The sequence below is a fragment of the Camelus dromedarius genome, chromosome 7 (genome assembly GCF_036321535.1).
Source record: "Camelus dromedarius isolate mCamDro1 chromosome 7, mCamDro1.pat, whole genome shotgun sequence".
Taxonomy (NCBI): domain Eukaryota; kingdom Metazoa; phylum Chordata; class Mammalia; order Artiodactyla; family Camelidae; genus Camelus; species Camelus dromedarius.
The window spans coordinates 77,023,479-77,049,257 of record NC_087442.1 but is presented as its reverse complement, the minus strand read 5'-3'; the positions used below and the strand labels follow the sequence as shown (position 1 = coordinate 77,049,257).

The 25,779-nt window shown below is 41.9% G+C and overlaps 1 long non-coding RNA gene, 1 other non-coding gene and 1 pseudogene across 3 annotated transcripts in view; all 3 read right to left on the bottom strand.

Moving 5' to 3' along the window:
- The window catches only part of LOC116153950 (uncharacterized), a 115,541-nt gene that overhangs the window by 39,990 nt on the left and 49,772 nt on the right, over positions 1-25,779 (bottom strand). The gene's annotated exons all lie outside the window — the stretch shown is intronic.
- LOC116154167 (U6 spliceosomal RNA) lies at positions 10,173-10,278 on the bottom strand. The gene has a single exon (XR_004138051.1). It is a non-coding gene; the product is annotated as a U6 spliceosomal RNA (small nuclear RNA).
- On the bottom strand, positions 17,067-17,891 carry LOC105093051 (small ribosomal subunit protein uS2-like; annotated as a pseudogene).

Below are 25,779 nucleotides of genomic sequence, written 5' to 3'. Positions count from 1 at the left end.
AAATCACTATGTTGTACAAATAAAACTAATGTAATAATGTTAATCACTATACTTTAAAAATAGCAAAAACAAATGAGTTATATGTACTTATTGCTCTTGTATTCAATGTAGTTTAATCTTTATTTCTGAAATGATTTTTTAAGTTTCCAATACGTGTCTGAGGTAGTTCCATCATTCACCTTTATTTTCAAATATTCCTATTTTCCAAAAACTACATTTGTGAGTTTCTCTACCTTTAACTTACGTTGTTCTCCATAGCTTCTTATTTCATCTTGGCTTGTTTTAAATTTAGGTTATGGTTTTCCTCTCTTTTGTGAGCATGTTCTTGTTATGTGCTTCCATCGCCTGAAGGAACTGTTACTCTGCTCCTTGTACTTTTTCTTATACAAACTTTGTGTGGACATTAACCATGGTCTTTCCCTGTTGCTCATATTTAAGCAAAATAAATGTTCCTTTTACTTTTTTTTGCAAGGGATGGATAACCAATCATCATGTTCCTAGCTTTACAACTCGAGATCGCCTTCGTTTTGTTCTTTTCAATAACAAATATGGCCTTAATACTTTCTAAAGTATGCTCTCATTTACCCTCACCCATTTTTTCCGCATTCCCTCTTACCTTTGGCCCCATTTTCCTTTCCTGCTCAATTTTGTTTCTACTCCCAGTACTGTTTCCTCGGTGTGGTACTAAGAAAGCTTAGTAGGAGAGGAAAAAGAATATGGGCTTCTATATAGCCCATAAAGCCTAATATATTTACTATCTGGCCCTTTACAAAATAATATACAAAAGCAACTCTTTTCTGGGGCGGCTCCTTCACTTTCCACGTGCTCTAGGTGGTGCTGCCAATCACTGCACCATCAAAGCAAAGATGTGGGACCCAAGCAGGAGGAAGGAAATGGAGCCTTTCCTGGAGCTGATTTGCAGACATTAGAAGAGAGGTCTCTCTATTCGGGTACTTAGTTGGCCATGGGTCTGTGAATCTCTGGGGCTCGTGGCCACTGCTCTCAGCCGCGTGGAGGAAGCCTATTTCCAATGAAAGAAAGGGAGGCTCAAGGTTGGGAAGGAAGTTGGGGTGATTAATGAATTCTCTAAATCGAGCTGAAGCAGATGCTTCCCTGTACCTTCCAGTTCTTTGAGCCAATACAGTCACTTTTCTGCTTGAGCTCATTTGAGGTAGATTGATACTACAACCTAAAAAAAAAAAAAAAAAAAAGCCAACAACAACAAAAAAACCCATACTAACACACTTGTATACATGAAAACACATGTACATGGCCATTGAAAGGGTTTTTTCTCTAATTATTCCCTGCTTTGTTTTTCCTGGGTTGTTTTGTTTGTCTTGTTTTTAGCTAGAAGAGGATTAAAGACTAATAAAAGAAATGAAAGCTTAAAAGGGGATAAAAGAGAAATTACTTTGTGAACAACAGAATTCCCTAAGATTTTATAAATTAGCCCAATTTTTTTAAGTATGCACTAACTAAGTTCAGCTTATGATTTTATAAGTAAAATGAAGGGGAGTAATTGGGTTAATGAGAACAGCTAACATCACAAGGGCCAGCGCTGATAGAGTTTGAATTAAAAAATATAAAGGACTGTTTTGTGGAATGGCATCTATCAGAATCACCAGTGGAGCTTTAAAAAAAAGAAAAAGAAAACAGATTTTGAAAGGCTTCAGCAAAATTACTGTGGTGACCCTGATAAATAGAAAAATTTAAGAACCGTTGCTCTAATATGGGTATCTTAACCTTTTAAAAATTATATGTGTTGCATATTTTGCTTACTTTTGGGTTTGTTTTAATGATAAAGATTCAAAGTCTTTATTTCTGTCATCTCTAAATATACATTCCTACCACCACCAGCTGGTTTCACTGACGTTATGTAAGTTTTCAGTTGATTACACCGAGTAGTAGAAAGGATTTGAGCAAATTTTGTAGATGTTTTCATACCAAAGTCAGGGCCAAAACAAAAATTAACAATCACTAGGGCATCAGAAAGGCAGAGAGCAAACATCCAAGATTCATCAGGAGCTTCTATGATACTATCAAAACAAGTCTCTTTATCTTGAATAAGAGTGAACAAGACTCTGACCCAGACAAATAATTTAGGGTTGTCTTTAATTAGCTCCTGATGTGATTCTCTGGAGACTAAAATCATTCGTGCGTAAGCATGACAGATGTCAAGTCCTCAGGCTCCTGAGAGCAACTTCTCTCCTCTTTGCATTAGAGTGGCTGAAAGAGGCACCAAATGCTCTCTTAGACGTGAGCAGGGCAACCAGAGGCCCAGGATGGCTGCAAAGTCACCCCACAAACCCCGAGGATGAAACAACATTCTGTGGAAAGGACCCCACTGGCCGTCAGTGCCACCAGTGGGAGCCTCTGGGCCCCCTCCGTGAGGAGGGCTCATTCAGTTCTCGTTGTAAGTGTCATCTGTCCACACACAGTTCTGTAGTTCTGCTTTATGCCAGGAGAGATGTGTGAGAAAAGACGACAGCCAGGAAGAAACAAAATCCTATCGTTTTCTTTCGTGATTCCAAAAGAACTCTTTTTCTGCATCTTTTAAACTGAAGTCACTTAAGTCAAAAGGACCTAGTTCTCCATACGGAGGAGGAAGGGGCTCAAAAGCATGCCCATCATCCTGTGCTTTGCTTAACTTTTTTTTCAGGAAAAAATATTTAAACTTGTATTCATTTGACGCTTCGGAACATAGAATAAATGAACATAAATCATCTTTTTAGTTAACTTGGAAGGGAAGGTAAAATCTATTGAAGTGGAAAGACATAGGAAAGATACGTACATTTAGGCAGATATTCTAAATTGAGGGATTATCGGTGTACTTGAGCAACAGGGAGATTATTTTGCATTATTTCTGAAGTATATTGCATATACTTCAATACTGTATCTAGAATGGACAAGATATCATGAAAACAAAGTAGCAAAAATGCAGTTGAGGTTAATTTGTTCCAAAACAGTGACTGCGCGTCTCCCTGATGTGATCTTCTAAGAACTGAACTTGGCCTTTCCCCGGCCCTCTAGAAGCTGGATAACCATCAGAACTTACGGGGGGTTACGGGTTGGAAATAATTCTGCGAATAGCCCTCCTGGCTTTCCCACACGTCCTGTCCCCAGCCACTTCCTAGAAGCTCAGGATGACTTGCAACAAAAGTTTTTTATTTACTTCCGGTGTTGATCCAGTCTAGAAAGAGGGCCTCCTGCCAGGAACTTAGCAACAGTAGCGGCAGCAGTTGTAACTGGCAACAAACAAATTTGACAAACACTATCGCATCTGATTTCACAGCAGTCCTGCGGGGGAAGGCTAGTAGAATGGTCTCCATTCTGTGGATTAACAGACTGAGGTTCAGAAGAGTGAAGCTGGACAAGGAGAGAGCAGGCCCTTGAAATTCAAGTCTTCCAGCTGTAACTCAGTTCAAGGATACGGACCGTGATATTCAAAGAGATTATTTCACCTGCCCAAGTTATCTCAACTAATCAGTTGCAGACCCTGAAGCTGACTGTTAAACAACTAACGGAACCAGAGAAATCTGCCTCTCAAATGTAAAGGAGCCTGGGGGTGAGAGGGAATGGCTCGGTGGTAGTGTGCATGCTAAACAAGCATGTGGTCCTGGGTTCAATCCCAGCGCCTCCATTAAAATAATAATAAGATAAACCTAATTACCTTCCCCCACAAACAAAACAAGAACAAAAATGTTAAGGAGTCTGAACCTGGGTAGTTGGTGTTGCTTCCAAAGGCTTCCCATGGGAGTTGGAATGGCTTGGCTTTCATGCTCAAGAGAGCTCATTGGTGACAGAAGGGACATGTGGATTTCAACCTGACATAAGAAAGAGATATCTAATGCTCACAGGCATCAGTCAGATACCTCAATCAGATACCTCACAAGTGGAGAGATGGTCGTGCAGAGATGGCCTAAACACGTAGGCCGTGCAAGGAGTCCCAAGCCACTTGTGGGCTCAGAATACATCTCAGGTCCCTTCCAGGCCCAAGGTTTCCATAAATCCTGGGAGAAGTGGGAGGAGGTGGGGAAGGGGTGGGAGAGGCCCTCAAAGCAGAAATAATGATTCAGCGAGGACGATGGCTGCATTTTTACTCTGGATAGTGAACCAGAGAATAAAGAACATATACTCCTTTATTTTCTGAGATCCAGGTAGGGAGATGAAGGAGAATGGAATAAGAATATACCTGGAGCTGGAGACACAGAAGAATGAGAGGGGAATAAGTTGGGAGGAGGAAAAAAGAAACATGTAACATTTCCTTAGAGAGAACCATCTGGAGGCACACCACACCTCAAACCTGATAATACTTGATAAACTCAACCCCAAGTATTCCATTAAAATAAGAGGAAGGTATTACCTAATTGAAAAAATTCAAAAATCCATTTTAAGTTCATTTCTTCACTCCGCCCATGCAGAAATATCTAACCAAGCATTATGACTGCTGCTATGAGCCGGCTGAATTGTGTCCCCTGATAAGATAGTTACATTGAAGTCCCAACTCCTAGTACCTGAGAATGTGACTTTACTTGGAAACAGGGTCTTTACGGGGGTAATCAGGTTAAAATGAGGTCATTAGGGTGGGCGTAATCCAGTATGACTAGTGTCTTGATAAAAAGGGAAATCTGGACAGAGACAGACAGACAGACAGACACACAGGGAGAATGCCAGTGAAGATGAAGGCAGAGAAGACAAGACACCTAGGACTGCTAGTAGCCACCAGCAGCCAGGAGGCGGCTATGGAACAGATCCTCCTTCAAAGCCCTCAGGAGGAGCCAACCCTGCAGACACCTTGATCTTGGACTTCTAGCCTCTAGAACTACGACACAATAAATATCCGTTGTTTAAGCCACCCAGTTCCTGGTACTTTGTCATGGTCACCCTAGCAAGCTAACAGAACTGGCTCTTCTGAGTTGCACCTTTCCTGGACACACACTTTCCGGTAAAGGTCTGGAGCGTTCTGAAATTGTGAAGCTCAAAAGCTAGTCAGAGCAGGAACTTATCACAGAGGTCACTGAGTACAACTCATTGCACAACAAGAAAATCAAAATCCAGGAAGAGTGAGTGACTTGCTCAAATTTTCACAGAGGCAGAACCATGAACTAAAACCCAGGCTTCCTGATTTCAAGACCACACCTCTTTCCACCAAGAAACTTGTTGTACCAAAATGGCAAAGACAGCCATTAAATAACTGCATGCTGACTGCATGCATCTTAAGTGTGATACCTTAGACTGGAGTTAGCTGTGTTTTGCTGGCATGGCAATTGAGGGAGTGTGTTGGGGTGGAGGGGGAACTCCCTGGGGAATCAGACCAAAGGTACATCAGGGAGGCCACACCTAGGAGGACTAGACACATCTGCTGTCTGCAGACACATTGCATTGCTGATCTTTCCCCAGTTGGTCAGGCCATAGGACTGGGAGGGCTGGAGAGGAAAGGATTCTACATTAGCTCAAATGCCAAGAAGGAACCAGTGACTGCAACATATATCTGCACAAGATCTCAGGGAGTTCAGCTCAGAATAAACTTCCACATCCCCAGGTAAATGCTCAAGGATGGAGGCATCTCTTCCTTCTCCTCTACATTTGTATGAAAAGACAGCACTGGGCTACTTACCTTCAGTCTCACACACTGAGAACAGGAGCCCAGAGTTTTTAAGTGGCTTGTCCTCCCAAGTCAGAAGGCATTTGGGTTGGTCCCCTCCCCAAAAGTCCTCCAAAAGTAAAGAAGAAAATAACTCCACCAAGAGGGCTCAAGCAGACCTCTGATTTCTGTCCCACCCAGTAAACATGGCAAGTACTAGATAATTCCATATTTAAAGGGGCAGCAGTTAAATGGAACCCTGGTGAGTAAGGCATGGATTTGTCTGCCAAGTCAGAGTGAAGGAGAAGGGCTCTCCCGCCTATGGTCTCCCTGGGACTGGGCTTCTCCTGCTTTTGTCTCTCAGCAGGAGGAACGAGGCAGAGCTGCAGTGAAAGCAGCTCAGGAGTGGATGCTCAAGAAAGGGTGCAGGATCACCCGTACAAAAGGGCACCAGGGGGAGTCCTTGTTTGGATGATCAGACGCAGGCCTGTGGAGGGAAGCCAGGCACAGCGTGGGCACTGAGGGGCTGTCTCTCTTCAACACACCTTCCTAGCCCACTGGACAAGGCAATATCTCCCTCTTGGGGAATCTGGACTTAGAAGTTCAACTCCAGTCAGGCTGTGCTCATAATTGGAGGAAATACGGTGCAGGAGCTGCTGGTAATGGCCATCTGTACCAAGCAGGTTAGAAAGTAGAAAAAGCCAATTAGATGGATAAAGTAGACTTGCAGAGAAGCAGGAAAAAGAGACAAGGAGTGAGGGAACCCTTAAGTGTCCACGGGGCTTTTATCCCTGATTCCAGAACATCCCTAAGGTCCAGTTGCCTCTTGGCCTTGTGTTCCTTGAGAACCCTTTGGCTTGGGCTAGCTCATGTAGGTTTCTGGTGCTTACAGCCAGGAGTCCTCGCTTATCAGAAGTCATCTCTGAAACCATTAGCTGGGGAATGGCCAAGGCCAGAGCATTGTGGGACTCCCCTGAAAGCACCTCTCAGGGGGCCTTGCAAATCTGCCTAGCTGTATCTTTCCAGCCACATTTTGCCACCTCACATAGGAGGGTGAAATTTGAGTTGTGGGGCTGACCTGATGGTATCAAGACACTCCTGACATCATCACTCCCTATTATATTTTCAGCTGGTACATTGGCCACAACCAAAGTCTTGCATTCATTCTATTTGTCATACTTTAAGAAGGAGAGTAAATAGGTAACAGTCCATTATCTGAAATTCTTGGGGCCCAGTGTTTTTGAAATTCTGAATTTTTCAGGTTTTAAAAAGTATGGCCCACAAATGGCCAATAGACACATGAAAAAAGGCTCAGTGTCGCTAATTATCAGACAAATGTAAATCAAAACTACAATGAGGTATCACCTCACACCAGTCAGAATGGCCATCATTCAAAAGTCCACAAATGATAAATGCTGAAGTAGGTGTGGAGAAAAGGGAACCCTCCTACACTGTTGGTGGGAATGTAATTTGGTGGAAAACAGTATGAAGGTTCCTTAAAAAATAAAAATAAAAATTGACTTATCATACAATCCAACAATCCCACTCCTGGGTATGCATCTAGAGGGAACTCTAATTCAAAAAGATACATGCACCCCAATGTTCATAACAGCACTATTTACAATAATCAAGACATGGAAACAACCTAAATGTCCATCGACTGATGACTGGATAAAGAAGATGTGGTATATTTATACAATGGAATACTACTCAGCCATAAAAATAACAAAATGCCATTTGCAGCAACATGGATGGCCCTGGAGAATGTCATTCTAAGTGAAATAAGCCAGAAAGAGAAAGAAAAATATGATGTCACTCATATGTGAAATCTAAAGAAAAAAGAAAGACTAATGAACTTATTACTAAACAGAAACAGACTCACAGACACAGAAAACAAATTTATGGTTACCAGGGGGAAGGGGATGGGAAGGGATAAATTGGAAGTTCAAGATTTGCAGATACTGACTGGCATATATAAAATACATAAACAAGTTTATACTGTAGAGCACAGGGAAAGATATTCAATATCTTGCAGTGGTTTATCATGAAAAAGAATACGAAGATGAATATATGTATATTCATGTATGACTGAAGTATTGTGCTGTACACCAGAAATTGACAAAACATTGTAAACTGACTATACTTCAATAAAAATTTAAAAAAAAATACAAGTAAAAAAAAAAAGTATGCCCATATATTATAAATTATACAACTCCCCCAGCAGGGTCTAGGGCTGTCCTCTAATCAAACACATTAACATTTCTCTAGCAAAATTGCACAAATATTTTTTTAAGTGGGTTAAATCAAGATAATAGTTTCATGTCACATTTTCCTGCCAAACAGGTTCAGATCAGATCAGGCCAGGTTTTAGCTTCAGGCGAGTTACTAAAAACCTTAGTTTCAGAGCTTTCAGTATTGTGGTCATGGACTATTATTAACCCCCATTTAATGGGTAGGTAGACTGATGATCAGAGAGGTTGAGTACTTTACTCAGGGTGGCCCAGGTAACAGGGGGCCAAATGAGGGTTCAAGCTCAGGCACTCTGGCTCCAAAAGCTACAGCCTTAACCCTGGTACTTGCTTCTATAATGCTTCCCCAAACTGCACAATGTAGGAGGGGATCAGATTGATTCCAGGTCCAGAAAACCACATGGAGAAAAACTAAGAGAACTAGAGCTGTTTAGCAAAGAGTAGAGAAAGCCAAAGAAAAGACATGACCATTTTCTTCAGGTATCTGTCTCCTTCCCAAATTCCTTCCCTAACTCCATTTTTTATAAGAGGTCATCAGGCTACAAGGACTCTGGGAGCAACAGCAGGGAGAAAGAGGCTCTGTAATCGAGAGACAGGAGCCAAGAAGTGTGCATAGGATGAGCAGAGGGCAATCTAGTCTTTGCCTAAGGAAAGCAGAGGAGAGCTCTGCATTAGAGGCTGGCTGTCAACAGCCTCAGATCTCTATCTTTCACTCATTCTTTCATCAAACCCTCATGGGGTGCCCACCCCGTGTACACTGTGCTTAGTGCTGGGAAATGCTGGAGAGCAAACTGCTTCTGTCTGCCTTTCCGGTCTTATACCCTCTTGCCCTCTCCTGCTAAATCCAGCCACAGTGGCCCTTCTGTACCACACACCTCCAAGATCTGCCCCCTGTCAGGACCTTTGCACCTACAGTTCCTCATTCCTGGCATTTTCTCCTTCTTGCTCTTCAAATGGTTCAGCTTATACATCACCTCCTCAGTGAGGAAGCCCCTAACCACGCCATCTGAGTGGCCACCTAGTCCCCTTTCCCCACATCACCTTAATTTTCATCTTTGCCCTTATTGGTACTAATGTTTTTCTGATTTTTGTTGTTTACTCTTTCCCGCTACTAAACTCAAGCTTCATGAGGTCAGGATGCAATGTTTTGAGTAGCGCCTAGCACATAGCAATAAATATAAATACTGATTGAATTAATAAGAAACTGTGCTTCTATTTTGGGGAATGTGTTAGCTTTGTTTTTGTTTTTGAAAGCATGTGATTATAAACTAGAGAAAATAAAAGTTGTGTGGTTGAGATGACTAGGAGTTCAGCAAGATCCACTCTTCCTTTCTTTAACAGAACTCCAGCTGGAGGTTACTTCTCCCAACATCCTTTCTAGCATGGGTTTGGTCAATGGGGCCTGCGTGGAAAAATGAGCTGTGCCATTTGAGTCATGCCCTTAAAAGAAACGTGGGTGCCGCCCCTGGCCTCTTCCCCCTTTCCACTGCCTAGGTGATGTCAGCATCTAAAGTAAACATTTTGGACCCAAAGATAGAAATCTTGTGCTGAGAAACAGAAGTACCTTGCCATAGACAGCTCACTCCTGGACTATTAGTTTGAGAAAGATGAGCTTCCATCTTGTTTAAACCATTTTGTTGGGGGGGTTTCTTAGTTACAACATCTGGACCAGCACCCTGAATAATAAGTTTTAAGTCTTTTTCAGCAATTTAGCATGTTCTTCCTACACCTGATCTGCCTCTGCCAGGAAACAAGTTAGTTTCCGTGTCCCACAATATATTACATTTGCAACTTTTCACTTGCAGAAAGGAAACACTTTAGTGAATGCCTGCTAGGAGCCAGTTACTGTGCTGATTGCCTTGCCTGTAATATCTTGTCCAATTCTCCCAACAGACACGAGTCCAGTGTTGTCATTTTTTTAATAAATGAGAAACAGGCTTAGAGAGGTTAGGCTCTTATCCAAGGTCACACAGCTAGGAAGTGGCAGAATTAGGCTTTGAACCCAAGTGATATCGAGGTTGCCTCTTTCCACTACTTGGTACTTGCACCATGGTGTGCACATTGTGGCCTGCATTTGGGTTTTGAGATTTGTTTTCCTTTTGGCTATAAGTGATCTCATCTCTGTAACTGTAGGACATCTACTTTATGACGACTTTTTACAACCCTCCATCTCTTAGGGCCATGTTTGTTTGTTTTTTATAAATTGTGACAAAATATTCCTAACCTAAAACTTACCATTTAACCATTGTAAGTGCACAGCTCTGTGGCATTAAGTGTATTTCCACTCTCATACAACCATTCACCACTATCCACCTCCAGAACCTTTTCATCATCCCTGAAAAAATATGGGATGCTTCACGAGTTTGTGTGTCATCCTTGCACAGGGACCGTGCTAACCTTCTCTGTGCTGTCCAATGTGAGTACACGTGCTGCCCGAGTGAACACAGCTGGGGGTGTGGTTAAGTCACTGGTTTTCTAATTCCTGGCTCCTCTCTTGCTTTTCTTTTTTCCCTCTGTGACCTGCTGCCTGCTGCTTAGTAATGAATCACAGTGTCCTATTCATAGATGCGCCTGTTCAGAGACATGAGCGAGAGGAAGGAGAAATAAACGTGATTCTTTACAAGATGGCCTGGCTTGGGTCTCATCTTCGTCTCTGCCCCATCGATCCCCAGGAGTCTGAGCAAGGAACCGGGAGATGTACAAACTGCCTAATTCGAATCTGGATCAGTTAGTGACTCTGACTGGCTCCACTTTGGGGTCATTGGGGTGAGACTCAGAGCACCACCCAGTGCTAGGCTGCAAGAAGAGATGGGGGTCATCAGAACCACCCCCTCGGTTCATGGGTCAGACCACACAGGCTTCAACCAGGCAGGACTCCTGACCCTGTCCAGAGGTCTCTCTACCTTGACCTCTGCTGGCAAGTCTCGTCCAATACTCTCTTTTTCCCTCTTACGTCTATTTAAAAGACTCCCTAAAAGCCTTTTAAAAGTCTATTTAAAGCCTCAGGCTGATCCCTCTATCTCCCAGGCCCAGGGCTAGCGTGCTACTGGAAGACGTTAAAAAAATTGGCACTGTCATGGATGCTGTGGTTTGCCACTCAGATCCCCAAATCATGAACACAGGATTTGTTCCCCTAACCACTGGGAATGCTGTTAGCTAAAGCCCTCAGCTGCCAGCCCTCTCTGGACTGCTCCTTCTCAGGGCAGCCTGCGTCCAGCAACTGGTGCCCTGAACCGGACGGGGCTGTCCTTGTGTAACTGAGCAGGACCCTCCTGTCATCAGTGACCATCTGATATCTGCAATGGTGTTTGCAACTGCTTAACTGTATAATGGTTTAAAGGGTTGTTCTCATGCTCTAGCTGACCAGGGTTGGGCTGGAGAGGAGGGGGGCTTGGGTGGTCTGCCCAACCCCCTCGTGATGCTGGTGCTGCGTGCAGGTATTATGCTCAGTGCCTTGCTCCGGACCCCAGTGCCCTCTTCTTGACCACTTATGGTTTCCTTGTATCTTGTTGCTCAAGGAGGTCCCAGGTGTCAGCCTGCTTAAAAGGCTAAAAGCGTTTATCAACTTGACTTTAAACTGCAAAATTTTTCTCTAGAGCTCTTTTCTATAGAACCCTTTCTTTGCATCTTTTATTCTAGGTGCAAGAACATTAAGAGAGTCCCAAAGCCAGAAATGAACTTCATACCCAGCAGAGGGAAGGGGACCACTGCAAAACCTGCAAAAAAAATCTGCTAAAACAAGAACAACTTTACAACAATCTGTTACCCTGTATGTGATCTTTAAAGAAACTAGCTCCACCCCTTGAACTTTTACTATAAAACCCCCTACCTTCTCTTCCCAGCAGGCTCACTGTCTTGCAGGCATTAGCTCACTGTGACTTCCTCTGCCTGGCAAAGAAATGAGCTGCCTTTTCTTTTTGAGGGGTGGGTAATTAGGTTTACTTATTTAATTATTTTTTTAATGGAGTTCCTGGGGATTGAACCCAGGACATCATGCATGCAAAACGCATGCTCTGCCACTTGAGCTATACTCTACCACAAAGCTACCTTTTCTACTTCATCCAAAACTCTATCCTCAAGTCTCAATTCAGTAAGCGGGGTACAAAGGCCATGTTCTGGCAACAGTTGCTCCAAGCTCTCCATGGGGCTGCTGAAGCCAGTTATGACGGCTCTGTAGCCCAGCGTCTCTGCCTCGTCCAGTGTGGCTCTTTCCCCTTCTCATGGGCGCTAAACCAGTAGCTCCTCTAATACTCCTCTTACACACTAATCGCCCATCAAAGCCTGCCACCTGGAGCCAACATGTGACAGCTCCAAAATAGAAACAGTGAGCAACTCTTGGTTAATAAATGTTTAATGGGCAGTCTACAGATGCCAACTTAAGTCATCTCTACCAATTATTCCCTTTCATATTCATGAACATTTAAAGTGTCATCACCCCTAATAATAATCTGTAGGTTAAAAGTTCTCATTTCACGTAAATTCCCAGCCTATATGTAGTAACTGCAGGTAAATCGTAGCTAATGCTAAATTAAATGCAGCACTGGCAGCCAAATAATTTCAAAGACAAAATTATTAGACTGAACAGGATGAAACTGCTAATATGTAAACATTTTTTGGTCTTTAAAAATGGCAATTCTGTTGCCAAAGCAATACTGAAGAAAAAGAACAAAGGTGGAGGAATAACCCTCCCAGACCTCAACCAATACTACAGAGCTACAGTCGTCAAAACAGCATGGTATTGGCATAAAAACAGACACATGGATCAATGCAATAGAATAGGGAGCCCAGAAATAAACCCACAGACCTACAGTCAATTAATCTTCAACAAAGGAAGCAAGAATATACAGTGGATAAAAGACAGTCTGTTCAACAAGTGGTGTTGGGAAAATTGTAGCAGCATGTAAATCCATCAAGTTAGAACACTCCTTCACACCATACACAAACAATCTCAGAATGGCTTAAAGACTTAAATATAAGACAAGACATGATAAACCTCCTAGAAAAAAACATAGGGAAAACATTCTCTGACATAAATCTTAGCAATGTTCTCCTAGGTCAGTCTACCCAGTCAACAAAAATAAAAGCAAAAATTAACAAATGGGACCTAACCAAACTTACAAGCTTTTGTGCAGCAAAGGAAACCATAAGCAAAACAAAAAGACAACCTACAGAATGGGAGAAAATATTTGCAAATGATGCAACTGACAAAGGTTTAATTTCAGAATATATATACAGCTCATACAATTTAATAACAAGAAAACAAACAACCCAATCCAAAAATGGGCAGAAGACCTAAACAAGAAATTCTCCAATGAAGACATACAAATGGCAAATAGGCACGTGAAAAAATGCTTACCGTTGCTAATTATCAGAGAAATGCAAATCAAAACTACAATGAGGTATCACCTCACACCAGTCAGAATGGCCATCATTCAAAAGTCCACAAACAATAAATGCTGGAGAGGCTGTGGAGAAAAGGGAATCTTCCTACACTATTGGTGGGAATGTAATTTGGTGCAGCCAATATGGGAAATAGTTTGGAGATTCCTCAAGAAACTAAAAACAGACTTGCCATATGATACAGCAATCCCACTCCTGGGCATATATCCAGAGGGAACTAATTTGAAAAGATATCTGCACCCCAGTGTTCACAGCAGCACTATTTACAATAGCCAAGACACGGAAACAACCTAAATGTCCGTCAACAGACGACTGGATAAAGAAGTTGTGGTATGTTTATACAATGGAATACTACTCACCCATAAAAATAGTTAAATAATGCCATTTGCAGCAACATGGATGGCCCTGGAGAATGTCATTCTAAGTGAAATAAGCCAGAAAGAGAAAGAAAAATACCATATAATATCACTTATATGTGGAATCTAAAAAAAAGAAGAAGAAAAGAGGACACTAAAGAACTCATCTACAAAACAGAAACAGACTCACAGACATAGTAAACATTCTTATGGTTACAGGGGAAAGGGGATGGGAAGGGATAAATTTGGTAGTTTGAGATTTGCAAGTGTTAGCCACTATGTATAAAAATAGATTTAAAAAACAAATTTCTTCTGGATAGCACAGGAAATATATTCAATATCTTATAATAACCATTAATGAAAAAGAATATGAAAACAAAAAAATGGCAATTCTGTATGGTTCAACATAATATCCTGTCAAAAATATTTACAAAAAAATTATATTTAATTTAGGATGTAGATACATTCTAATGAGTTTGCTTTCCAAAAGTAAGCATGCTAGGGGTTCTAAAGATTTTAAAAGTGGTCATACCTCTTTGGAATATAGATGTTACAAGCAGAATGTGGAGATGAAAGTCAAGATTATGCCAAGAACTGGGGGCAAAGAAAGGAAACTGACACACAGACCCATGTGTCACTCTATGACTCATTGTCAAGTTCGAAGTGCTCACTGTCCCTTGGGGTTTCACCCTCTTCTCAAGCTCCCAGAACCACTCTCCAATTTCTCCTTTACTCTTTCTATTCTCATTCTCTTTTCTAGAGGCTTACCTTATCTGCAGGAAAGCATGGCAGGGAGAAGGGTCTATGGCTTAAGGGGAGGAAAAAAATTTTGTGCTATTCTCTCTCCTGTCCATGAAAGGCTTTTTCATGATGACACCAACATTTGAGAGTTTCCTATGTTCATTATCCTTTCAGACTCCCAAGACAATGCCTTGAATCTTTACAAATAAATGAGCTGATTCACTTCACCAAAAATGCTGTCCTGATAAACACCATTCATGGGAAGAGGCTCTGAGTTTAGTCTGTTCCTGTCATTTGATTATTTTGTTTATTGTGCTTGCTGATTAGACACATAAGCATCTGGGCTTCTGATTTAAACTTTATACAACTTTGAGAGTCTAATAATTGGTGTAGAGCACTTGAAGCCCTCGCAACATGGGTTCCTGTGACCATGCTTACCCGAGCCTGGACCTGCTGCCTTCCCTTCTCCCTCATCCCAGGTGGGGTGCCTGTGAGAGTGCGGGGAGGGAGGGGCATGGGGCCAAGAGGCTCTCCATCTGCCCAGGATGCTCTCCAGGACCTGGTGGGGCAGACTGAGGTTGGCTGAGCCAGGCCAGGGGAACAGGAATGGTGTAGATGCCCAGGCCCGGTCCTTGAGAAACTAAAATCTTGTAGGCAGGAGCATTCAACATGCAGAGCTATACCTGCTATCAGTAAATAGGTGAACTCCTTTAAAAAAAAAATAAGTTGGTTACTGTGAGAGCAATGATTAGTGGAAAGTGGGGCATCAAAAAGGACTTCCTAAGAGGGGGAGGGTATAGCTCAGTGGTCTAGAGCATGTGCTTGGCACATGAGTTCAATCCCCAGTACCTGCACTAAAAAAAAACTAATTAAAAAATAAATAAATAAACCTAATTACCCCCCTTCCCCACCAAAAAGGACTTCCTAAGAAGGCAGTTTCAGTAGACATCATTTTCCTTTTTAAATGTTATGGGGTTTATTTTCTCAGTGTAAAAACAACACACACTCTTGGTAGAAAAATTAGGAAAATCATACACACACACATCATTCCCATCCCACAACCCAGAGATAACTGCTGTAAATACTTCTTTAATGTTGAATCATTATGTTGTATACCTGATACTAATGGAATGTTGCATGTCAATTATATTTCAATAAAAAATAAAATTGCTTAAAAAATTATCTCATTTAATTTCACTTGGATTTAGCAGAAAAAAAGTGAAGTGAAACTAGAGGAGTGGCTGACTTTTATATATATTTATATATCTTCAAAACAAGTGCTATTAGTTACTAAGGAACTCTTCAAAAAATATTACAAAAATATGAGGCTTTGACATTAGGGTTAATGGGTATTTTTTTTTAAACTTATGCTTCTTAATGGCCCTAAGTTTCCAGATACTGAGCTTAAATGACAGTCTAATCAAAATCCAAAGTCACCATTACTATGTTAAAAACCACAAATCATATTTCCTTTTTTTTTTTTTGAGAAAAAAAAATGAAACAAAATTTATGCCTAAGTTTACTCTCCAGGTGATTCTTCAAAAAAATTATTAGGGTAAAGCTGATCTGTAATGAAAAATATGCTATAAAAATGGCAAACCACTTTCAGGAATTAAAAAAAACACACTCAACATAGGGAAGTGCTTATACCAAGTACCCAAGTTCAAACAGACTGTATTTAATTCAGACAGTCCATCACCATTTCTCATACAGCACGTACTGCTCAAAATCTGACTTGCTTCACATTCAGACCATAACTGTCTTTTAGAGTAATTCCTTTTATTTCCCAGAATATCTAGTGGCCCCTCTTTCCCTTGTTGGGGGGAAAAAAAAAAAAAAAAAAAAAAAGACTTGCACCACCATCTCATGGATAGCAGGCTGCAGTGACATGTCTAGATCCTAATCACATGACATGTGTGATGTCACCACTTTCTTCCTGAAGACGCTTCCATGCAGCCCTCTGACTTCCTGTTCTAAGTTGGGCTCACTGCTGTCTAGGCATGAGGAGCAGCTGTCAACGTCCCAGGATGTCTTCCCATTGTCTTCCTAGATTGGTTTCTTGGATCTCATGTACTTCTCTTTCTTGGGTTCCGTTTCTGCTTGGCTCCACTACAGCTCTGAGTAACTCTTGTAGAAAAAGTATACAGAAGACAATCTTTCAGAATCCTTGCCCATGTTTGAAGATATTTTTATACTTAGCCTAGCTGGCGTATGTTTGTATGTTCAAATAATTTCCCTCAGAATCTGGAACTTGGTGTTCCCTTGTTTTTGAACATCCAGTGCTGCTGATTAGAGTCTTCTGATCCAGTGCGACTTGAGTCAGACCATCTGATGTTTTGTTACTGAAAACTTTAAGGATATTCTTTTTATCATTGCAGGGCAAAAGTTTTCACTAATACATATCTAGATGGGACCCTGCAATCTGAAGACCAGGTCATTTCTCTATTTTGAGAAAAGTCATATCCTTTCCCCCATGTTCTCATCGTCTTCTGAGACTCCTGTTGGAGGGGGTAGAGGGTGAGCTTCTGAGATCTTTTCCCAGCCTTTTCCACCACTTTTTACATCATGTCTCTGGGTTTTGGAAGTCTTCTTTTTCTAACTTGATCTTCCAGATCACTAATTCAGTCCTTGGCTGCGTCTGTTTTAGTTTTTAGAGTTTTGTGTAATCATTTTTCATTAGAAACTGTTTATTTTCCGTCAACCTATTTCCATTTAAGAGTTTGTGTAAAGAGCAGCTTACGACCACTCCGTAGTTGGTGCAACCCGTTTCGGTGGCCTGAGCAGTGGGGGCTGCAGACCACTCTTCAGTGGTGGGCTGAGCAATCCAGGCCTCAGCGGGGAGCTGCCGGACAGGCACAGAGGGCACCTGCACGCCTTCGGCCCAGTCCGCCATCTCAGGCTGAGTAGCAGTGAACTCAGGAGCGGGAGCCATCTGTTCACCCTGAAATTCCTCCTCGGTCACAGCCTTCTCAGCTGCAGCCTACTCTTCCTTTTCAATCTCTTCAGGATCTCTGTAGAAGTAGAGACCAGGCACGACCTCCCATGTGTGTTCCCGGGAGATGGTGCTACACGTGCGCAGAACCTCCTGGGCGAGCAGCCACCACATCAGTCCCACTGACTGAGCTCCCTTGTTGTCGCAAGGGATGGCACAGAGGGGAGTCCATGTTACCCAGGGCGATGGTAGGCAGGTTAATGTAAGATGCCTTGGTGAGAGGCTGGTGGTCAGCCCTGGGATTGGTAATCACCAGAAGTCTCGGCTCCCGGAAAGCTGCCTGGATCTGCTTAGTGAAGTTCCAGGCATGAAGCGGCCAGCAAAAGACGTGGCTCCAGTGGCAGCAGCAAACTTCAGCACAGCTAACTGGCCAGTATGCCTGGAGGATATGACACTGACATCAGCTGGGTTTTCAATGGCAACAATGACGTGAGCTGCCGGCAGAAGCTTCTCCCGGGTTCTCTTCAGATTGATGATGTAGATGCCATCACTTTTCCTTTTGTAGATGCACTGCTCCATTTGGAAGTCAAGGTTGGTGCCACCTCAACGGGTTCCTGCTGCAAGGAATTTGAGGATATCCTCCCCCTTCATTTGCAGGACATCAAGGGCTCTGGATATTGTGCAAGTTTCCCTTTAAGTTATGATGGGAACCCAGAACAACGCCATATGGACCCCTCTCTGGGTAGCATGGAAAGCGAGTTCTGTGTAACTTTAATAATCATATTTTCAAGATTTCATTTTCAAGAATTCTAGTTTTCTGATGACTCCTTTCAATGGCAACTTGCTTTCAATTCTGGATATCATGTCCTCCCCGAATATCTCCAATCTCTACTGAGACCATCTCAAAAGTTCTTTCTCCCCAGTATTAATCTCCGTTTTCCCTCCAGGGGAAGGTTGCTTTGCTTGTTCATGGTTCAACTCCTCCTCTGCATGGATGGTTCTCTTTAATTACCTGGTTAGCTCTGTCCTTACATGCTGACCAATGGAGGGCCAGTTCATCCTGGGCTTCCCCTAAGCTGTATTTTGAGCAGTATTTTAGAAGAGGGGAGGACTAGGGATTGGGAAAATCTGGGTGAGGCATCCCAGGTTGACTGTAGTGTTTTGTCTTTATCATTGGGGGCAGAAGTAAGCAAATCACAGTCAAGACAAAGAAGTTAACATGACTAGGAAAACAGTGCCATGCTGGCAGCACAAAAAAGAGAGATGAAACTGGAAGGTTTAGAGTGAGTGTAAGATGACCAACAAAGATTTTTCATGGAGGGAGAGAGAGGCCAGTCTGATGGGGAATGGGAACATTACCACTCCTGCCACCTGCTACTGGCTTCCCAGAGAGAGACTTGAAAACTGACTTCCATTTTTTTTTACTTGCTTCCCCAAGAAACAGAAATATCCACTCCTGCCTCTCCATGGGGTCCTGCAGAACTGGGAGAGAAGCCATGGAGCAAACAGGAAGAGACGAGGCCCTGCTGTTCACGGCGCAAGGACCCAGCACCGTCCTGGCAGCTTGCTCAGGCTCTGGCTCAGCCCCCATGGGCAGTCTGCCCTATTGCTCAACACCATCGTGACAGGCCGTCCCTTCCTAGTTGACCTTCCAAGTCAATCAAATATCTCTGATGCTCAGCCAGCCCTGATTAGGACAGCAACTTTGATGAGCTTCCCATGTTATTAGAACTTTTTCTTTTAAGGATACTATTTACGGAAATTTTCAAACATATTCAAAAAGTAAGGAAAACAGATAATGAATCCACATGTGCCCATCACTTAGTGTCTTAGCCCATTTGGGCTAAGAATACCATACACGGGGAGGGGGTGCTTACAGACCACAGAAATATATTTATCACAGTTCTGGAAGCTGGAGGTCAAGACTGGGGTGCAAGAATGGCTGGGTTCTGGTGGGATCCCTCTTCCTGGTTCACAGACTGCCATCCTCTTGCTGTAACCTTATGTGGGGAAGAGGCAAGGGAGTTCTGTGGGGTCTCTTTTGTCAGGGCACTAATCCCACTTAGGAGGGCTCCATCCTCATGACCTAATCACCTCCCAAAGGCCCCCATCTCCTAAAACCTTCACATTGAGGGTTAAGATTTCAACATATGAACCTGGGGTGTCAGGAGGAGGAAATTTCCTCCTCTACCTCTCGAGTTCTTGAGGCTGGGCTAATAAAACTGACACAAGACAGATTAGGAGAAAAGAAACTAATTTTAATCATGTGCACAGAAGTCTCATAGAAACAGGACCTAGGCCAAAGTAGGCAGCTTTCATACTTTTTAGACAAAGAAATAATTAATCTGAGAGGAACTGACAAGGCAAAGAAACTTAGGTTTGGGGTGCTCAATTAGTGAAGAATCTAAACAGAGTCTGGGCTTGGAGTGGTAAATTAAAGAAGTAACAAGGTTTGTTTATACAGGCTTCTTGCCTCCCTCTCTGTGACAGTAAAGGTGTCCTTCTATCTCCAGATGCAGGGAGTACGCCTTTCACATGAGCAACTTATCTCCTGCTTTGGGGGAGACAGGAGGGTCAGAATATCCCTCTTGCATTGGCCATTTCTTAAATAACTTTTTTTTAAAGTTAGATTTTTCCTGCCTCTTCTTTCTATTTATTTATTTAACTTTATTTATTTATTTATTGTGAGGGGAGGTAATTAGGTTTATATACTTACTTTTTTAAATAGAGGCACTCGGGATTGAACCCAGGACCTCATGCATGCTAGGCATGCACTCTACCACTGAGCTATACCCTCCCCCCTTTAAATAACTTTAATTCAAAATTATCAATATGCCACTGAGGCACATTTTAGGACCACCTACTGGGCCCCAACTTCAACACCTATATGAACACTTTGCCATTTTAAGAGGCTACTTTTAAGCAGGACTCGTTTTTCAAAATGAGATTCTCCTGTCTCATGAGCATATGTCTAGGCCCCATGTCTGGAAATCTTGCGATCAAGCCCAAAAAAACACAGTTTTAAAACACTTCATAAATGATTCTGATGCCCACAGAAAACTGAGAGCCATTGCTGTAATGAACTGAGAACAAGAATATGATTCTACCATACACATGGCACTCAAGTGTTTGATAAACAAGAGAACACCCAGAAGACAAAAGAAAAATGATCACATCATTCCATATAAACATGTAAATGGCATATAGCAAAAGATCACAAAAAAAGGAAGACACAGAACAGAATGAGAGAAATATTTTTAACATAGACAATGCCATTAATTCATGGAGAGTCCTTATAAACTAGTAATATTTATTCAAAATAGCAGTATCTGTAAAATCCCACAGATAAAGGCTATAAACAGGCATAGACTGTTCAGACTTAGAAGATACTCTGAAAATGACTACTAAATCTAGGTATAGATGCTTTGTCTCTCTAAAGAGAAAAATGGAATCAGGAAAATGCAAATTAAAATAAGGAGAAATCATTTCTACCCATCATATTAGCCAAATTTGAAATGATTCCTAATCTCCCATGTTGGTAAGTTTGGGGAAGAAGGCCACTTCTGTTCACTAATAATAGTGACTATACATTGCTGCAAACTTTTTAGATAGTAGAAATCGGGCACCATGTTTTAAAATGTATAACACACACTCTTAAAACCCAAAATCCTTCTTTGGGGCATCCACCGAGGAAAAATAAAAGTACAAGTATATTAAGACTATGTTTCATAATAGTATCAGCAAATAACATTTACTAAGGACTTACTACTTGCCAGGAGCTGTGCTAAGTGAATTACAAAGATGTCTGAATTAATCCACAGGAGAAGTTTATGAGGAAGTTACCATTATCTCATAAAAAAGAGTAAAATTTAGCAAAGTTGAACATACTGCTGAAGGTTTTTTAAAAACGTGCTAGTACGTGTTGGAGTTGGAATTTGAAACCAGTCAATATGACTGCAGAGTTCACGCTCTTGGCCACCACGATGTGCTTCCAAACTAGAGACAAATAACCAAAAACAATCATGAACACTGATGCCCTAGATAGAGGAATAGTCTTTAGGATGAGTTCAACCACTACAAACACAAAATGCCCAGCCCCACTGAAGAAGAATTAATAAAATGGCTGCACTTAGGCTAACAGATTGCTTATTCTTACGCTTGCCCTTAAAACGGTCAACTAACTTGACAAACTGGTTGCTACTCACAGCTCCAGGCCCATTGTTAAAATAAAGCTGCTAATTTTACTGTTTCTACTTTATTCCAAAAAGTAATAAGTAATCAAAAGTAATAATCATGCTTGGTCTCTGAGTCGTTCTCCAGGGAGAAGGTTACAGGACTGTAACCTTACAAAACAATCTGAATTACCAAGAAGACCACGCCTTAGATGCTTATAAGATAAAGAGATCGAAAGAGCAACAACCACTAGCCTCTATAGAATTGATCACCTAGATACACCATGACACCACTCTGAGTCTTATGAGAAGAAAATAATTCTGTTGATTGTTATCGATGCTTTATTGTTTGAGCTATGGCTGTATCATCACCCCGCCCCAGCCCCAGGATGGGTTCACAGAGTTGAAGGCACCAGCCTGCTGTGAGCCCCCTTTGCCTCCTTTCTTCTAAGCTCCAAGACCCTGTCTCTGCATTATTTGGCTCGTCAGGGATGGGGGCTGATCTTTTGACAACATCACTCTGGTATTACAATTTAAAACCGCTGTGAGGATAGGAAAATTGGAACAAATATATTTTCCATACAAACAGAAAGAAGTTGTGAGAAAGAAAGCGACAAGTATCAAAGTCTTTCTGGATGGGAAGAGATCTCTCCCCAAGGCAACCTCAACTTCTCCCCGTAAATGTCTGGCTAGAGGACTTCTGACCGTCCATGGGCCACATGCAGCTGCCCAATTTTCCATGAGCAGCAGCTCTGCTGGCCTCACCCCAGCTGGCCCTCCCAAGAGAAAGGGTTCGGGGTGTGAGCAACTTTTTTAATTGGCAGAGGAACGGTGAGTATGAGGATTCTCAGGGCACTGAAAACATGGCCTCAGTTTTCCTGGAAAATGACCCCTTGTTTGTTTCATCTCCTTGGAATTTGGAGAGGATGTCACGAATACTAGCTAGGTTTTCACCAAGACCCTGGCTGACTCTGCCCTGAAACCTTAACCCCCTAGTGGAAAGGAGAGAAGCTTCTTAGCAGTGTCAGGGTCACTGCCACCACCTTCTGGGTTTCAGGGCTGACTCTCCAAAGCCATTTCCTCCTAGGTTTTATGTCCAGGATATGGGGAAGGATTCCACAACAAACCACATGCCAGAGCTGCAGCTCTGAATCCAGAGTGCCCAGAAGCATATATTAGAATATGTTCCCACTTAGCCACTCCTTAAAATAGAATTATTTAGAATAATAATCAGTATAAACAAGTCACAAGGACCAATGTAGTGTTATAAGGCAGGATTATGAGTAATCCAATTCTGTGCACCTGAAACTAATAACAGTAACAAAATAAACAAGTAGTAAGTATTAACTTGATAATCTATTTAAGAGACTGTGACAACCACAGTTCCAGGGTTGTTTTTTTCTTATCATCAACTGTTATTAATAGCTACTTAACCTAATTTTGTTCTCTCTTCAGATTCATGGGAGTAAACACACTTGTAACTTGTCCAAACCTCTGCCTTGCAGTGAAAATCTTTGAAGCATATTTACTGCTCAAGCCCACTCAGTAATGTGGTATTTCCAGACTGACTCTCCCCACATCAAAGTCCTTACAGAAAGTTCTTTTCCTTGTAGGAAAAGTTTGCTCATTACCAGCTTGTCCAAGAAGGTACGATGTTGCTCTCTTGACATGCCCAGGAGCCCTGAGCACCCTGAACAACTGCACATCTTCCCAACCTTTGAACAAAAGAGAATGAGTCAAGACTGAGTTGAAGCATTAGCTAGGAGCAAAGTGCCAGATTCTGGACAGAATAGTATTTGGGTTCAGATCCCAGCTTTGCCACTTACTAGCTATGTGAACCTGGGCAAGGTACTTCACTTCCCTGTGCCTTGGTTGCACTATTTCTAAAATGAGTTCCTCCTTTACAGGTTTAAGAAGCAAATGAAAAATTGTAAGTAAAACATACAGCCCTATGACTGCACAGAGGAAACACTCAATAAACATAATTTGTAGTTATTTCTCTGTGTTGTGTAAAAACAACCTTTGATGGACTTGGCCTGCCAGCTGGAAGAGTGTTAAGCCCTTAGCACTGGTACCTCACAGACTGGGCTTCAAATACAGTTCTGCCATTCACTAGCTATGGGATCTTTGACTTTCTTTCTCAACCTTTATAAGCCCTTTCTTCATCTATAAAATCAGAAGTGACTATATTTCTCCACTTCTTAGAGTTACCAGAATGAAATGAAATAACCCATGTGCTTTTCAATGCCTATCACATAGTAAGTATTCAATGAATGTTAATGGCTTATTTAAATTTTTATACTTTTTATTTCAATTTCTGCTTGAATCAAGTACTTAAGAATTAGAATGCAGCTGATTTCCCTACTAAGATTTTCAGATTCATTACAGTTTTACAGTCAGTCTTCTTCTTCTTCTTCTTCTTTTTTTTTTTTTTTTTTTTTTGAGCAAACCCTGGTATAGGAGTCAGAAAATAAAGGTATTGGACATGACTCTGTCAAGTGCTAGCCAAGTGATCACGAAATATCAGAAGTTTGGGTTTCTTATCTGTTAGATCAGATAAAAATGTCTTCCCTTACAGAGTAGTAAGATTTCCACAGGATAATGAATGAAACATACTTTGTAAACAATAAAACAATACAAAAATGTAAGACTTCATCATTTTCTCAGGACAGATGAGGACTTAATAAATATAAATGGAGCATAATGTAGACCTATAAAGTGGTTTCTCCATTGACTTGAATGGATCTTTATTTCTGAATAAGTTTTACATGGGTAAGAATCTCTCAGTTAAAGCTGATTAGGACAGAATCCCATGACAACCACCAGTTCATCAGAGTGTGCACTTTGGGAAAATGATACCAAAAGAACAGGAAATAAATGAGCCTTCTTCACATAGAGAAAGGGGCTAAACTTTACTTCTAGGTGCCAGGCCAAGTCTTTCGGCCACGGACTATGCTTTGGCATTTTATGGATAATACTTGCTTCTTGCTCATCTTTAGTTAACGTCTCAAACTCTCTAATGTAGACAAGCAGCTAAATGTCTGAAGGTCTCTCACTCTTCCTCTCTTTCTCTCCCTCTCTCTAAAAATAAATCCACAAGCATCAACAGAAAGTCTTCACACTTTTTACTAAAAATGAATATTAATTAATTCAAGCAAAAAAAAAAAACCCATAATATTTCCATTCCTCAAAATTATAGTTGGTGGGTATTTTTCTTGTTTTTTTCCCCTATTTTTCCTTAAAGAATATTTTCTATTTGAATTTATGAATTGATTTATGGCTGAGAAAATTAGATCTGGGATGCAAGAAAATGTATCCGTTTTACCACTTCCCCCTTTACCTCTATGCAGGCAGTAGCACTAGTATCCCAAATATCTAGGCACTGGGATTGCCCATGTTAATCCACCCCTCAAATTTCTATCCATTAGCTCCATGCCAAATGCATTTGTTCTGACCAGGAAGACGCTCGGAGCAGTCAAAATTTTAATGAAACCCATGAAAAAGGAAGAGGAGGAAATGCTTTCATCTTACAATGAGCACATCAACGTGCAAAGAACCTGAAGCCTATCGCCCCAACTACATGCCAACCTGCAGGCAGTGCGAGGTCCGAGAACTTCCTCCTGGTGTGTGAACGCTATCCCTAATTGCCCGACTTAGAAGAAAAAAAGTTAGAGAAATATAAATTGGGGCGTGTGTGTGTAAACATACATTTTTTCAGTGTGTATTTACTGATTATTCAACTCTACGCAGAGGCCTACTAGACACAGAAGAATAAGTGAGAAATGGTCTGCTCTGTCGCAAAGATTTCCTTCTACAAAAGCGGATTTAAAAAAAAAAAAAAAGAAAAGCTGGTGAGAGGGAACAATGGGCCATGATTCCTGCACCTCCCACCCCACACACACCAGCAGACCACAATCTGAAGCAGTGTCTATAAGGGAAGACATTTCTATCTGATTTTACAGTTAAGAAACTCGAGCTTCCGTTATTTCTTGAGATCGTTTGGCTAGCACCTGACAGAGTCATGTCCAATACCTTTATATTTCCTGACTCCTATACCAGGGTTTGCTCAAAAAAAAAAAAAAAAAAAGAGAGAGAGAGAGAGAGAAATTGTATGTAATCCATTCCCTCCTTCAAAACCGTCCATAAGGGATGTGGAGCCCTCCCCACTTCATCCCCAGCTCTTCTCAGTTGGAGTCAATCACTGCACTTCCACCCTCTCCCCAGCACGCACCGCCCACACCGACTTCTCCAGCATCCCCCCAAGTAAACCGCGTGGTGCGACTGTGCCGGCCCCAGCTCGGGCGCTCTTCCTCGCGGCCAGAACCGCCTTTCCCCTCCCGCCGCT